The following is a 16,065-nucleotide window of genomic DNA, read 5'->3' on the forward strand; positions in this document are numbered from 1 at the left end:
TTCTCCAAGTGTGCCTGTCCCCTGCGCTGGGGGCTGCTTGGGGGTATCAATCTGCCCAAACGAAACCCCCCTGTGCATTTACCCCTTCCTAAGGTGGCATTTACCCCTTCCTAAGGTGGCACTTACCCCTTCCTAAGGCTGTCCTTGCAAACGGGAGCACAGGGGCTGATGCACCTGCTGGTGCGTGAGATCTCAAATGCCAGGTGGATCCAGGGATGGGGAACCAGGCACCTGAGACCCAAGCAGCGGTCCCCAAACCCCGGGGGACCCTGGCTCACCAACACTCACCAGCTCTCCAGCGTGCACAGCCTGGGGCTCTTTGGAGGGTATCTGAGCAGGGCTGTCTGAGCCGCCTCCGAGAAGGCACAGCACGCAGGGAGCTCCCATATGGCTTTGGCGGTGGGTGGGAAGGATGCACAGAGCAGGTGGGAGAGAGAGGGGAAGCGTGGGGACGGCCACATGGTGCAAGGCGAGCACTCAACCATGGCAGGAGGAGGCGGTGGCAGAAGCAAAACTAACCCTGGGGGAGAGCAGCTCCAGCCCGACAGCCCCAGGCATCACCTTTGGCACGAAGCTGAGGGGGTCTCCATATGGAGAAGGGAAGCGCAGTATGGAAGAAATAAGGATTTCTGCTCTGGAGAACATACTTATGCTAGAAATGCCCCTGGAGTGAATCTCGGGTGCCCTGAGCTCAGGGGAAATTTGGCCCGTTTGCCAAACGAGAACAAGATCCCGCTGAGCCTCATGGCTGTGGGGGTCACACATCGAGGTGTCCCCCCTGCCCGTGGCGTCAGAGCTGCCAGTCCACACCAGTCACACAGGGAGCAGCGTCCAAGCAGGGTCGATGTGTCTGGTGCCTCCAAAGCGCCCTGGTGTGCTGCGCCCGCGGGGCCAGGCAGGGCAGAGGCTCGGAGAAATCGGCTTCTTGGAGTCACAGACACTTGCTTGAGACAGACTTTAGAAAGCACCAAACCCCAAACCAGCTTGGTTTTTTTTTTTATGTTCAGCCAATTCTGCAGCAGCAGGACAACTTACCAGCCAGGGGCCAGCCTCTCTGGCACTGCGACTCCAAGGAAGGACAAGGTCTGGCTCTGGCTTATGAGAACTGCTCCAGGTCTGTCTGTTGAGACTTGTTGGAGCAAGGGCAGGTTGACTCGCTCTGCAGGGAAATCTCTACCCTGCTGGGATGCAGGGTGCCTCTGACACTGACTGCTTGGGTGCTGAGTGCTCAGCACCCGGCTGGGCTGTGCGTCCGGGCAGAACTGCTGCAGCACCTGGATAACGTCCACAGCATCTGCTTCTACCTCTTGGCAAGGTCATTCCCGTGTTTCGGCTCTCCCTTGGCCACACAAGTATCTGGGAAGAGGGAGGGGAGAGAAAATGAGGCAAGCTGCAGGATAAGTGTGTTAGAGCAGATTAACCAGCTCCCCCCATGCTCTCCACAGCCTGCTGCTGCTGCTATTGATGAGCAAAACCATTCATTGCTCAGCCCCAGGCTCTTCCTCCCCTGCCAAGCATCATCCCAGGCACATCGGCTCGGCCAGCAGCCTCCCAGCCCCCTGAGACACCCCAAGACAGTGCAGGCAGAGGATGGTGTCTGGTGGGGAGCTGGTCCTTGGAAAGGCAAGAAGAAAGGAGGTGGCAAATGTCCCCCCCCGGCAGTCCCAGCGTACCGAGGGGAAGGGGATGGGGTCCTGAGGCACAGCTGGGCAGGGCACACGCACGAGTCTGCTCCTCACACTGCCGTCTCCTGCTCCGCGCTGGACTCTTCTTTCTTCCTTTTCATCTTGCAGAAGCCATGGAGCCCACAGAAGCAAGCAAAGGTGAACTGGGGCATCACCTGGAGCAGGAGAGGCTTGGGAGCACCCCCAGGAGACCTGGATGGGGACAGGGAGAGCAGTCAGAGCAGCTCCTGCAGACACACGGGGGATGCACGGGCAGGACAGAGGGTGTAGGACATAGCCCCAAAATCTCAAAACTGGAACATCACCCTGCACCGACAGACACCTCCCTTCCCCGTCCTTCCTCACATCCAAGGCCCCCAGCCAGGCACTCCCAAATTCCCCACCCAGCGAGAGATTAATACTTCCCCCCCTAGCCCCTCTCCTCAAAAGCAGGGAACAATCGGGACAGACGTGGGGACAGCTTGCGGCTCCTAATGCATATTCCAGGGCCTGGGAGGTGAGGTGCCCTGGGAGCGCCCCGGCGCAGAGGCAGCACCAGCGGTTACGGCACAATGAGGCACAGCTGAGAGCGGAGTTCACTCTCTTTGTGTCCGTTTTCAACGGATAAAATAATGCCCCAAAGCACAGCCCACATTATGGCCCAACAGCTGCAAAATGTAATTATGCAAATGAAAGTCTGGGGTTTTTTTTAAATAAATAACAAATACTCGCAGAAATACCATCTGAAGTGAAACCTTCATTCTCTCCCTATTTTAATTTTTAGCTTTTGTACAGCTTGCAGATGACCAGCTCTGATTTTGCCCCAGGGGGTGCCGGTGCCCGAAGGAGCCGTGCCCAGCCTGTGCACCACCATGCTGCCCAGCACGTCGCATCCTCACCACCACGACCGTGCCACCCTCCAGCCGTGCGGAGGGCAGGGTGACCGCAGCACCCACGGTGCCATCACCGCCTGTGGCTCCCTGCAGAGCCCGGACTCGGCATCTGCTCCCCGTCAGCAGCAACACGGATGGGGAACAGCCAGGGGCCTCAGTTTACCCACCTGTGAAATGGGCACAATGCTGGAGCTCTCCGAGGACCGAGTGACACTCGGTCTGTGAGGCACTGTCACCTCCTGAGGCTCACAGCCACCAACAGCAGCAAGCAAAGAGTGACCCCCCCCTCAACAGCCAGGCACTGTGAGACCCCCCCAGCCCACTGCCTGCAGCCCACAACTGCGGCAGGGTTTGGAGCAGCCCTAATTCACAGCGGGGACAGCTGGGAGAAAATTAACCATGGGGAAAAAAGCCAAAGCAGGTGGGGCCTGTGGCCCCCCACCTCCACAGGCTCCTCACCAGCGGTGATGTTGCGGGGGGCGTGGGGGGGGTGCCACATCCCTGCCTTTCCGCTTTTCCCCTTTCCAAGGGGCCCAGCTGCAGCACAAAGCGACCGGCAGCAGCGAGGGGCATCCCACTTAATTCGCTTCTGCCGCTGTCCCCCTCCCCAGCCATCTGGGTACCTGTCTGGTAGCTCCCAAATTAAATCAGGCTACCTCTGGAGCTCACAAATAATGACAACAGGCTCTTTAATGAGTCTCCTGCTCTGAATGGCTTCTCAGCGTAGCGGCAGGTCTCCGCGTCCCTCTTTGTGCTGCTGCTTTTTGTTACCAGCCTGAGAATGGGATTTTGGAAGGAAGGGGTGGTGGTGCGGAGGGGCTGCGTGGGGGCCAGCCCGCTGGCGTGGGGGGCTGCTCACCTCCTGGCCCCTGCGCCCTCCCGGCTGGAGCGGAGCAAACCCACTGCCAGCGGGGAAGGGGTGGGAAGGGAGGAGAAGCCCCTGGGAGCAGGCACCCCGCTTTGGCACAGCAGGGCTGGTCCGGCACTGCCAAACCCAGCTTTGGCAAATACCCCCCTCGCCCCCCCCCAGGGCTCCCACCCCCCACCCAGCACCGTCCCCTCTGTTAACCCTCGCCGTATTAACCAGGCAAACGTGTCTGGGGCAGACCTCCCAGGCGGCCCCCGTGGGTGCCCACTCCCCGCTGCCCCATGCCACCCCACGTCCCCCCCGTGCCCACCCTGACCCCTTGCAGACACAAAGCCACCCTGAGAGCCTGGGCGGTCCGGCTGGGACCCCAGTGTCCATTAGGGAGCTATTGATATATTTAGAGGGGCTTGTAACGCAGAGGCTTTTCAGGCTGACCCTCTGCCTCCCATTCAGACGGCAGACAATGATGAATGAGCCCCGGAGAATAGAGGCAGCCCAGCTGAGGCTGATGCTCCTGTTCTTCTTGAAAAGGTAGAAAAAGGATCCTGAAGGAGCAAGGAATAATTAAAAAATAAATGAACTGGCTTGGGCAATGATGACAGAAGCCTGGCCTGATTTGCAAGGGCTGGGCATGCTTCACAGACCTGTGCTGCCCTTTCTATTCAAGGGAGAAGATCCTTTGGATAAAACTCCACTGCAGCAGAGAAAATGCGAGGAGCATTAAAAATGTAAAGCTAGAGAATTCTCTTTAGTCAACTGCATAACCCCAGGCCGTGTTTGTCACTGTCACAGTGATGAATTGGGAGCTGTCTGAAATCAGCATGCTCACTTTAATAATGTCACTTTCCCTGAGCCCTAAAAAATGTCTTTCTGAACCAGCTGGACAGAGTCTATTTCTTAGCCCTGCAATTACCCATTTCCCTGGGCTTCGCTGGGCAGCCAGGCAGCTCCAACAGCACGGCTCAGGAGCGGGGGTCCTGGGCAGGGAGAGCCCGGGATGCAGGCAGGGTGCAGGCAGGGATGCAGGCAGGGATGGAGGCAGCACTCAGCACAGCCTTGCAGTGGGGACAGGCTGGGGCTGCCAGGTGACAGCGATGGCTGCCAAACCTGTGGAAAGGATGCTCAGGCACCAGCATCTTTCATTTGGGACTGATCTTACCCTGCCTCAGCTTTTCTGTTTCTGAGAAATGCCGCTGAATTAACTTTTAGCCGCTTGGTTGGAAAAAACAACATTAAGTTTTGCATTTTAAACCCTGAATTTCAAAGCTGCCTTTTGCCTGTCGTTTTGTTTTCCTGGGAAATGAGATCATTTGCAATGGAAATTGGTCCTGTATTTTTGCAGGCAACTGAATGGAATTAAATAATTTGTAATGAAATGTAGAAAAGTTCCCAGAAATTTCATTTCATGTGCCTTTCATGAGAGCTAGTCAGTCCACCTCTACAGCCAAGACTTTTGGGAGTGACTGATGGTTTGGGTATCACCAGGCTGGTTTTCTAAAATCCGCCAAGCAGACACATTCGGAGGAGTCCCTGGAGAAAGCCTGGCTCTGCAGTGCCATGCTCACGGGACTTGCAGAGACTTTCTTCTGAGCAGCTCCGTGGGATGCGGATGCACCCTGCACAGAGGGAGCCTTGCCTGGGACTTTTGGTCCTTTCATTTTTTAAGCATCAGAAGCTCAGGTCCCACATCCCTGGGGCTCGCTGCTGTGCCTGTGGGGACACAACCCCTTTCTCCCACTCCTTATCCCCCTCTTCCTCACAGCCACAGGATCCATCCAATTTCGCTACTTTTCAGCCAAGCTTTCAAAACCATTATTTCCTAGGGTTGCATTTCCCCCCGCCCCCCGCCAAACCTTGGACATCTCGCTGCTTACAACCAGACCTAAGATAAAACCAACTTCAAAGCAGTTTCTATAATGAGCAGCAGTGCATTAGAAACCCAACAACAGAGGAGACGACACCGGGATAAAACTAACCTGCAAAGAAGCACCATCCCTTTAAGGAGAGATAATGAACGGAGAAGCTGTTGCTTGGCATGTTTGCAGAGAATCGCTAATTAAAACATCGCTTCTGTAAAGTATGCTGATCCCATTGATTCTTCCCCCCACACAGTTAATTTGCTGCTAGGAAGGCAAAGTCGCAAGGGTCCTCATTATAAAAATTTCACTGGCTGCAGCTAATGGTTGTAATTAATAGGTGCAATAAATTTCAAATGGGCAGCCAGGGTGTTCATTAGCTGTGGGCTGACTCAGCACCGGTGGCCTCACCAGTTACTAAATAACCCATTTCCAAGCAGACGGGAGGAGGAAGGTACTCTGTGGCACAACCGGTGCATCCGTAATTCCCCGCCGAGAGCAGAGCTGAATAAATAATTCCCGGCAAGTCCCGGATTTGTCTCTTTTTGTCCCGTCGGTGAATTCTCCACGCAAACCTCCTCCAGCTCTCGATAAGCTAACTGAGGGCAGGTTTTCTCAAAAGCACTGGTGCAGCCAAGTGACCTGGATTTCGTGTGGGAGCAGCACTTGTGGAACTGAACCCTCTGATGCCAAGGGTGGGTAAATACCCCGCAATAACATCACACAGCCAGGATCAGACCCTGGGGAAGCTGTTCATGCAAAGCCTGTTGGGGACGTGGGCTGCAGAGTGATTTTTAATGCCCTGGTCCTTCTTTGGGCACCCTGAGCAGGGCTGAGCTGTAAAATCTCTCTGGGCTCCCACTGAGCATCATCCTCTCCATAGGAGGTCCCAGTGCACCCAGTGCACCAACCCTCCGGGCGGCTGGGTGCTGGTGGTGCAGTGCTGGGCATCCTGCTGTGTCCCATTAGGGCTGGGTGACGTCACAGCTTTGATTAAAACCCACAGCTTTTCAGTTCATTATCATGTGGCTGTAATTAAAATATTAATAATTGGCACTCTCTTCCCAAGTTATCTCCAGGGACCAGCATCCACGGGGCTGGGTGACCCAGCAAGAAGCTGGTGCTGCTTCTGCTGCTCTTCCCACACATCATCAGCGCTGCACGGAGCTGAACTCCATCCCGAGCCCTGCCCAGGCAGCAGCAGGCAGTGACCCCAGCCCGTGCACTGGGATGTGGGATGAAATCTCTGCTCGCCCTGGAAGGATCTGGCACCTGGTGCCCCGTGCACACACAGCTGGGTGGCCCTTGCCTACCTGAAGCCAGAATTATGGCTGCTGCCACGAGGGATGTCGGGGGGCTGGCACAGCAGTGTGGGGGCTCTGTGTTGGGCCATGCAGCTGGGAATTTCTATCTTCTTGGGGCTAAACAGATATTATTCCTTGAATAAGTCAGGAGGAATTTCATGGAACAACTTCAGATTTCATGGGGAGGCTTCCAAAACTCCTTATACCTAGCATCACGGTTGGACTTGATGATCGTAAAGGTCTTTTCCAACCTAAATGACTCTATGATTTCTCCTCCCCGCAGGGCAGCACAGGACAAGCCTGTGCCTCACCCACCAGCAGCTTTGGGATACGGGAGCTCCACACCCAGCTCCTGGAGGAAGCCGGGACGATGGATGCCTCACTCATAAATGGCAGTTATTATCTGTAATTAGCAGCTTGTCCTGCTCTGCACATTCATTCCCGGGAGCTCAGGAAGGACCAGGGACTGCTGGAGGGGTCTGACTGCTCCAGCATCATCCTTTGCCCGGAGCTTTGGGAGACGGGAGCGCCTTCGCAGCGGCTGCTCCTCGAGCTCGCTTCTCTGGACCAGGGATGGGATTCTGATTGCTGCCTTTTTAATAATAGGTGTGTGCCGAAGTTCTCAAAGATACTTTGAAAATGCCAACCTGACCTACTGTTTTATTTAATGCTGTCAATGTTTTATAAGCAGGGCAGACGAAGGTTTTTGCTTTGCCCAGCCCTGGAAGTGGGCAGTAATCGCAGCCACACGGGGCCGCGGGCAGAGGCTGCGCTAATTGAAAGGTGACTGGAGGTGCTGCTGGGAGGTGGATGCCAGACAAGCTGAGAGCTCACCTGGTGCTGGCAGCATCTCCTCTTCACCATGGACCTTTTCCAGGTGTCCCTGCCAATGCCTTCTGCACGGCAGGGCTTTCATCGAAACACTTGTCCCATGCGTGTCTCCCCCCTCGCCTCCTGCAAGCCCCAGTTGGGTGTCCCCCTGAGGATCAAAGAGACTGAAAACCACAAGTCAAATCTCACTGCTTAAGCCCTTGTGCATTTTCGGGGGGTACTGGAGCTGGGCAAACAAGGGTAAGAAAGAGATTTGGCAGAAAGTCACCAGCCCTGGCTCCTGACCACCAGACACCCCGACCAACGTGCCCACAGGGTTTCCTCCCGTCCCGCCTGCTCTTGAACACAGCACCGCAGAAACGCGGTGGGTTGTGCCCCCTCTGTTTCTTTCCTGCTTAATGCCTGCCTTGCTAAAAGAAAAATCAATAGCATAAAGGGTAGTAGGAGCATTTCTCAGGGGCGGAGTGTCTCGCCGGTATAGTGCAGACAGGCTGCCGATAATCCTGCTCTGAGCCACTTTGTCCAACAGCCACCAAAATATTAATGGGGGCGGCTGCTGCTCCAGCATGGGCGTTTGCATCCCTCTGCAATTGCTGCGCAGAGATGGGGTCTATGCCCCTGCCCCAGCATCCCCGCTCCCCGATAGCTCCTTCCCCCAGTGCTTCCAGGAACGCTGCTGGTGATGGCAGAGGGTCTTCTGGGAGGCTTGGGGCTGTGCCCCCCTCGGGGGACCACCACAGTGCAGCACCTGCTAACCCCCCAGGACCATCCAGAGAGAATTTGGCTCGTTACATCCCCAGCGCAACGTTTTGGGTTGCAACAAAGCTAATGGCAAAAATGGGACTCCTGGCGTATTTTTGGTTCTTTCACCCTGCTCTCCCCTTCCTGGCGGTCGATGGCACCCTGGCTCCCGGCTCCCATCGCCAACCTTGTGCCAGGTCTGGAGCATCCCTGGGGCGGGATGGCGGGGCCAAGCCATGCGTGTCTGCTGCAGGGATGGGTCCTGCTCAGCGTGAATGGCTCGGGGCGGCCATTGTCATGGGTGAATTTTCTGAATGAGCAAATCCTCATTAAAAAATAATTAAAACAGCCTGGTGAGATTGGCTTAATTCCTTTCATTTTGACTGATGGTGTTTAGTTTTGATGATTTATGTGCCACGGTCTTGCCAGCTCTCATGCTTTCATTGTTGGAACTCATGGGATTTCATGATTTTCTTCCTTCCACACCTCTTTGAGTCATGGGATTACAGCTGAATCTCAGCTTTCATTTTTTTCAATGACTATTATTTTTAAAGATGCATTCCAGGCTGGTGAAATAAACTTGAAAGCCTGACACCTAATGACTCAAAGCTCAGGAAGTGAGAAAAAAAAAAGAAAATAGAGAAATTGCTCGCTTCCTGCTTGGCGAGGGTGGTTTGTAAACCCCCCCCCCAGTGATCTTTGGGTGCTGACAGGGGCTAAGCGGGGTCTGTGGTGGTGAAGACTGTGGTGGCAGGGTCTGCGGTGGTGGGGTCTGCGGTGGTGGGGTCTGCAGTAGTGGGGTCTGCAGCGGTGCCTGACTCTCCCACCCCATCCAGCCCAGCTCTGCCAGGCTGCTCTGCTCACAGCCTTTGTGCATTTAAAAAGTGCAAATTTGCCAGGTCCCACTGTATGATTAAGCCTGTCCTTCTCATGTGCTCCCAGCCACCATCTCCCCTCCGCTGTCCTCGTGGCACTGGGCTGGCCGTGGCCTCGTGGGCACTGTGGGGACGGATCCTGCCTGGTGCAAACTGGGTGGCTCCAGGCTCTGCACAACCCGCTGGTTCTGCAGCACTCCTGGAAGGGACACGGTGTGGTGGGGAGATGAGGCTGGAGGTACCCGGGCTTTTCTCAGCCCCCTGTGAGCCCCTGCTCAAGGGAGCCGGCAACAGTAGAAAGGGCTCCTGCCATCACCTGGAGCTGTGTCAGTGCTGGGTTAGGCAGCGGCCGTGGCCCTTGGAAATGCCCTTGGTCTCCGCCTGACGCTTTTGTTCTGCAGGGCTGCAGGTGGGGATGCTTTGAACCGTGTGAGAAAAGCTCGCTGCCAAAGAAAAGCTGCTCCCGCCGCCCTTGCAGCCCCCTTCGCCAGCACCCGGCGCCGCCGAGCGCCCTTTCAGCTCTGAATGGGGACGACGGCGCCTGAAAGGCCATGCCCCCCACCATCCCCGTCCCCCTTTGTCTCTCCCTCTGCTCGCCACCCCCTGGCCCATCCGTCTTGCTAAACCTCTAAGGCCCTGCAAGGCTTCAATGCCCCCTTTCACTTGTTATTTGTTACCAAATAAATATGAGTGATTAAAAAGGGATCAGGGGTCCATGCGGTTTGCAGAGGTGCCTGGAAGGTGGAGTCCCTCCTCTGTGTAGCCCATGGCTTTTCGCCCTACATGAGTTAGGAAAAGCAATCACATAGGAATAAAAAGCCATAGACCACAGCAGAGGGCTTACCCAGGATAAGCCAGCAGTCTTTGGGGAAAGAAAAGGGGAAAAGGTAAAGGAGGGGGGGGGGAAGTAACCCTTCCATCTAAGTTGTCCACCCTCCCTGTGCCCATCTGGGAGCATCACCCTCTCCCTCCCCGCACAGGGACCCCAAAAATAGGGGACCCTCCCAGCCAAAACGCCCCTCAGCATCGCAGGGTGGTTTCTCCTGGGTTAGCCCTGGGTCAGGCAGGAGAGAGTCAAACCTGCCCTGTCTGTCGCCTCAGCAGCAACCTGCCAGCGTGGTGGCCTGACCCTAGGAGGAGGACCCAGCGCCCTGCTTTTTCTGCTCTGAAGGCTGTAATGAACTGTGATTGCAGGGACAACAGCCTCTCGCAGCAGAGGTGATGCTTAAAAGACAACATGCCATAGCCTGAATCAATGGCAGCACATCCAAGGAGCAGGCAATGAAATGGTTTATTTTCACTCTCCCAGTGGCCAGGCCACAGCTACACCTTATCTCTGGCAGGAAGATGGTATCCCCCATCACATCTTTTTGTGCTGCTTTTAAGGATCCCAATAAACCTGGAGTCATCAACCAGATAGCTGGTCTGGTTGCAAATGGAGCAGCACAGATTTACACCTGCAGATCAAATGCTCCTTTCCATGGAGGAGCACCTCGCTGTTCGGCAGCCACCTCCCTTGCAGCAGCCCAGGAGCCCAGAGGGTAAATCCCTTTTGCAAGCAAGAGGGGAAAGCGCTCACCTTGGGGTATAGCTGTACCCTGTCCTGTAGCTGTTTGGAAAAATCCGACCCTTCCAGGCCACCGAGGGACTTGCCCACAGTCACAGAGTCGCTCAGCAGCAGAACTGGGAATTGAAAACCTGCCGGTGGCCCCGCTGCCCCCCAGCCCACCTGGCTGCAGAGGCTGCGGATGCTCAGCAGTCAGAGGTGCACCCAACAGACCCGCCTTTGTCGGCTGAGACAAAGGGCTAAAGAAAGGTCTGGCTGCAAACCCGCCTCCTGCTCGCTTCCCCCGCTGCTGCCTTCCCCCATAGCCTTTTCGGGGGAGCTTCCATCTCTGTACCCACAAGAGAGGCATCTCAGGACAAGGTGATGCATTTCGTGGGGAGCAGCTGCTCCAGCAGCTCCTCCAAGAGCCAGACACAGAGCTTTTTCTTTAGCAAAAGCCTCTGCACATCCCTGCACCTGAGGGAGCTCCTCCGGTGGCACCAAAACTTCCCGTTGTTCCTGGGAAAGCATTGGCCTCTGCCTTCATTTTCTTCTCCTGCTGGCTTGTTCAGCAACAGAGACTGCTAATTGCCAGGAGCTGATGAGGTCAGCTCTGCTATTGAGTCTAGGAAACTCCCTTTCTTGTTGCCCTAGCAAGAATCCTTGGGAAATTCAATGTTTCTAAAACTATACAGCAACCAGGTTGGGAAGCAGGAAGGATTTTGCACCCTGCGGTTCATAATAGCAGTGAACATGACTTTGACCTACAAACCAAACTTCTGAAGCACACGAGCAGCTCTGAACTGGCGTTTTCCCAAGGTCTTTCCTCTTTTAACTCCCGTATGTGAATGGCAAGACAAAAAGGCCACTGTGTGTCCCACCTGATACAGTCACGCTCGCATCCTGGCCTCTTTCAACTGTGGGCAGCAGCTGCAGGACGGTGCACCCACGGGCAGCCCGATGCACCCCGCTCTGCAGGAGCACGGCTTCAGCCCGGCGTTGTGCCCTGGGGCGCAGGCATTGCGCTGGGGAGGTCTGCGAGCAAACACCGCAACACAAGCCCACGGGTGCTGCGTGCACATCAGGAGCCCTGCGTGGGTCTCGGCCCCCCAGCTCCGGCACCAGCCCACCCTTTGCTCCCAGGGGTGCACGAAGGAGACAGCCCCCATTTCATTGCACGTCGCACATGCGGAGGGTAAATCTTGCCAAGCCGAATGTGATGGCTCTTTGGGATGGCCCTGTGCCTCTGCCTTGGCACCCAAGACCTTCCCAAGGAGGCTGCACCAAATGCAGGGCAGTTCTCCCCGGCGTCGGGGCATGAGGACACATGCCTGTCCACGAGCCGCCAGCCCCACACCACACCGCAGGGTCCCCAGGACAGCCCGGAGCCGCCGGCCGAGCGCGGCTGACCTCACCTTTGGCAGTGTGGCATTCTCTCCGCGGGAAGGGCACCATGCCAGCCAGCATGAGCCTTGGGATGGCAGCCGCTGTGGCATCACCTGCACCGTCCTCTCTTCCCCGCCTCGCCCTGTCCCCTGCCAGCAAAACCCGGGCACCGCGGGGATGCTCGGGGAAGCGGGTGCCCAGCACTGCCAGGGGGCAGCTGCCCCACCGCCTCCGAGCCCCGGCTGGCTATGGGGGGTCTCATTTTTGAAGCCCCAGCTCCTCCCTTGCCAGCTGCTCCCACTGCTGTCCCCAGCGCCCCGTCCCCACGTCCCCACCGTGCCTCGCTGCGCGGTCGCATACTTGAAATGGTTGTGCACCGAGGGGCCGGGAGCGGAGGGAGGGAGCGGGGGTCAGGTATTTCTCCATCCCCAGCTCCGGAGAGCCGGTAACAAAGGCGCTATTGAACTGCAGCCTCTCTGGTCTGTGAAGCAGAAACCTCTTGTATCTACTTCACTGCCTTTGATCTAACTCCCCCAGTGGGATGTATATTACTCATGTCCTGCTGCTCGGGTACTGCTGCCAGAGTGGGACGGGGGGGACAAGCCCCCCCACTCCCAAACACTTCCCATGGGTTTGGGAAGCATCCCGCTGGCACCGGGCAGGGGCACCCAGAGCCTGTCTCCGCTGCTGTCCTTCCCTGTGGTCCCTCTGACCCCCCCCTCTGTCCCCCAGCCCTGCCACCCACCCACCCCCCGGACCCCAAACTCAGGGGAATGCGTGCGGGCACCCAGCGCTCAGCCAAGCGTAGGGGCGGGAGGAGCAGGGCTCTGCGCCTCGCATTCCTCTTCTGTAATTAAAGCCCGTGCACTGGGTGGAGGGGGAATTTCCCAAAGGGTTTTACTGGCGTCTGGACAAGGGTCAGACAATGAGAACATTTGACAGGGTGCCCAAATCCTCTGTATCTTGGATACGCTCAAAGCCTCTCCCGTGCTGTTGGTCCCAGGCGCTGGTTTGTGGGAGGTGGGGGCTGCTCGGGCAGGTTGGGCGGTGGGGAAGGCGGGCGGCAGCTTGGGGACTCTCTCACGATGTCCTCACAGCCTTCACTCCAGCCAGGCTGCCCCAAAAATGCAAAAGCTTGAGCAGCACCAGCTTGTTCTGAAACCACGTCCCCACTGGGATCCCCCAGAAAATCCTGGGTAAAGGCATCAGACGCAACTTAGAGACTCACAGCACTTAGACCGGTGCTTTAAAAAGTGCTTTGCTGTCTTCAGCAGGCTACCAGCCTCGCTCCCCGGGGAGCCAGGGGCACTGGGGGGGTTTACCCTGGTTTTTCCAGTCCTTGGAGGGTGCTGAGATGCTGTGACAACCTGCCTAGGAACCATCGCAGCTATCCAAAAGCACTTGAGTGCTTTTGGAAATCTTACTCTCCTGCCTTTCTAGCTAGTTTGCAGAAAACGCTGCGCCTGGCAGCTCCCACTGGCACCCAGAAAGTCACGTGTGGGCATCGCCTTTTGGAGCAGCACCCCAGGGGTGCTGGTATGACAGGACCTGAAGTGACAGTACCCAAAATTACAGGACAAGAGGAAACCTCCCTGGAGCCGAGGGCTCTTAGCGCTGCTTCGCCTTCTCTCAGGGCTCATCCCCTGCTTTCCCTGCTCCCTGCCTGCCTCTCAGGTGTGGGGAGAGCTGAGACATGCGCAGAGCCTCTCTGGGGCTGCCTCCATCCCCACCGCAAGGTGGAGAGAAATAATACATACCCGACCACCGAAACGGTCAGGATGGACAGATGGATGGACAGATGGATAGAAACTCAAGAGCAGAGCCTGACCAAGCTGGGTACACCTAAAGGATTTTGTTTTCCAAAGAGATCCATGCTAGCTGCATCCCAAGAAGGTGCAATCAGCCTTTCTTTCAGGGGATCATCTGCAGTTCCCCCCTCGCCAAGCCCCTCGCTTCCCAGCTATGGGCTGGCTCACGCCCTGGGGCAGGGCGTGTGGCACCCAAGTCTTGTTTAGTTTTTAAACATTAACTATTAGAACTTGGGGAGCAGTTGAAGTCAGAGTTGGGCAACGATCCATTTTCAAGCTGTCTTGACAACTGGCTCCAGCACAGCAAGATTAGATCTACTAATCACATTTATAAGGCACCCAGGATCATGAATTGGGCATTTGGAGAATATTTGTCATTGTAACAATGTCATTTCCTAGCCTTCAGCATGCATTACCTTGTCCTCCAAGTCGTTATGGTTGGACTTTTTGGCTTTAAAGAAACATGTACTTGGGGAAGAGGGGGTTCAAAAGCATTTGTCGTGTCGGTGCTCTGTACAGCTGAAGGTGCACACTGTCTGTCACTTGTATGCCCCATGGATAGGGTAATACTGTGGTTATTTATGGGTTTTAATCAGCTTTCTCATCACCTGATTTTGTATTGATAGCTGCTTTAACAAAACAGATACGATCCAAATCTTTCCAGAATGCTCTATAAAATCCCCCAGCTCTTACAGGCAATAAAAAGGGAGGCCAGGTAAGCTGAGCGACACCCCAGATCACGCAGTGCATCCTTAATGGTGAGCTCAGGATCAGCTTCCCCGTCGCTCCCCAAAGCAGGCATCTGACAACGAGACACGCTGTCTACAACACCCTTATCAAGACACACCGGAGAGATGCATTCAACAAATCCACGTTTGCAGCAACAACAGCAATCACAGCATCGCAGCCTGTGCACAGCAGCTGCCGCGAGGCTGCAAGGCTGCAGCATTGCATTAAGGAGAGACAAGACGGAGCCCAGGCTCCTTTCGCAGGATGTGCTGGCAGCCTCAGAATCCAAAGGCTCAGGAAGGGCCAAAATAGTCCTAATTTTGCAGGTGCACGTGCAATCACAAAACACAGAACACAGCATAAAACTGGTCTGATTTGTTTTAAGGAGAGAAAAGAAATCCTTGTGTCTTCGGGCTACTTTTGCACTTTGCATCCATGGGGATGCTCAGCCCACCCCTCTCCAGAAGAGCAGACACTGCTCGTGCAGCCTCTCCCTGATACCCTGGCAGCCCACGAGATGTGTTTTCCCCGGTGGTCCAGGGGCTGGCTTTCCCTAACTCAGGGATGTGTGTAGGAAAACTGGAACTGACGATGCGCTGAGGGGGCCGGGGCGTGCGGAGCTGGGCTCCGGCTGCCCCAGCACAGCTCAGCCCAGCGCAGCTCAGCCCAGCGCCTAGCTCTTGCAAGACTGGCTTTTCCATGGATGCCTGAGGTTGCTTTAGTGAGCAGAAATGTTCGCCCTGGAACAAGCAAGTTTGAGCCAGGAGGAGTGTATTGCAAATCCAGTTAGTTTGTACCAGTCAGCTCTGGGTAAAAAATCAGCTCTGAGAAGTTGCAACCTTTCCTTCCCACTTCCCATTTGGAACAGCATGTCACTTCCAGCTCTCCTTCATTTTTACCAAAAATATGTATTTTAGGTGACTGAAAATGTAATGAAAGGATTTTCTTTGGGTGAAACAAAATGTTCTCTAACCTTAGATGGTTTTGTTTCTCAGCTTGCTGAAAAAAAATCAGAATAAATTCATTTTGGTATGACCCCTTGGTGCTTCTGTGCTCTGCAAACCAGCAGATCAGTCCTCAGCAGAGGACCTGCACCTGAAATGAGCGACCCTTGGAGCGGCATGTCTGACCCCAGGACCCCAAGACTATTACTTGTGCGTCTCGGGTCACAACCCACATGATCCTGCCAAACCCCAAACCCCTCCGCTCCGCCTCTGCTCAGCCCCACTGCGCACTGCAAAGCATTGCTGTGTCCTCCAGCTTTTTTTCAAGGTGGAGGGATGAGAGAAGCAGAGAGGGAAGGGATGAGATAATGACCCAGATCTGTTCCTGCAAACTAGCCATCAATTTGCCACACAGCCCATTAAGAGAGGGCAAATGCAGCTCGGGAATCCAGGTAAGTCACTCGCTAACAAGATCCTCACGGGCCTTTTAGCACATTCCTGGTCACAGATATTTCAGCTCCCGCAGCCCCAGCTGTAATTAAGTCTGGGCTGTGAGGCAGGAGATGCTGCAGTAGCCAGGGGGGAATTTGTCTAGGTTTGCCGGGGAGGCGCGCAGGGCT

The 16,065-nt window shown here is 55.6% G+C and overlaps 1 long non-coding RNA gene across 3 annotated transcripts in view; it reads right to left on the reverse strand.

Annotated features, from left to right (window-relative positions):
* Positions 1-16,065, reverse strand: part of LOC119158440 — a 35,797-nt gene that overhangs the window by 5,970 nt on the left and 13,762 nt on the right. The window contains exons 1-3 of one of the 3 annotated variants that reach the window (XR_005107861.1): positions 11,994-12,267; positions 1,674-1,877; positions 1,036-1,356 (exon numbers count right to left, since the gene is read on the reverse strand). This is a non-coding gene — a long non-coding RNA (uncharacterized LOC119158440). Of the gene's footprint in view, positions 1-1,035; positions 1,357-1,673; positions 1,878-7,419; positions 9,564-11,993; positions 12,268-16,065 lie in introns of those variants that run through there. The other 2 variants (XR_005107860.1, XR_005107862.1) reach the window with 2 other exon arrangements.

Source organism: Falco rusticolus, chromosome 17, assembly GCF_015220075.1.
Source record: "Falco rusticolus isolate bFalRus1 chromosome 17, bFalRus1.pri, whole genome shotgun sequence".
NCBI lineage: Eukaryota > Metazoa > Chordata > Aves > Falconiformes > Falconidae > Falco > Falco rusticolus.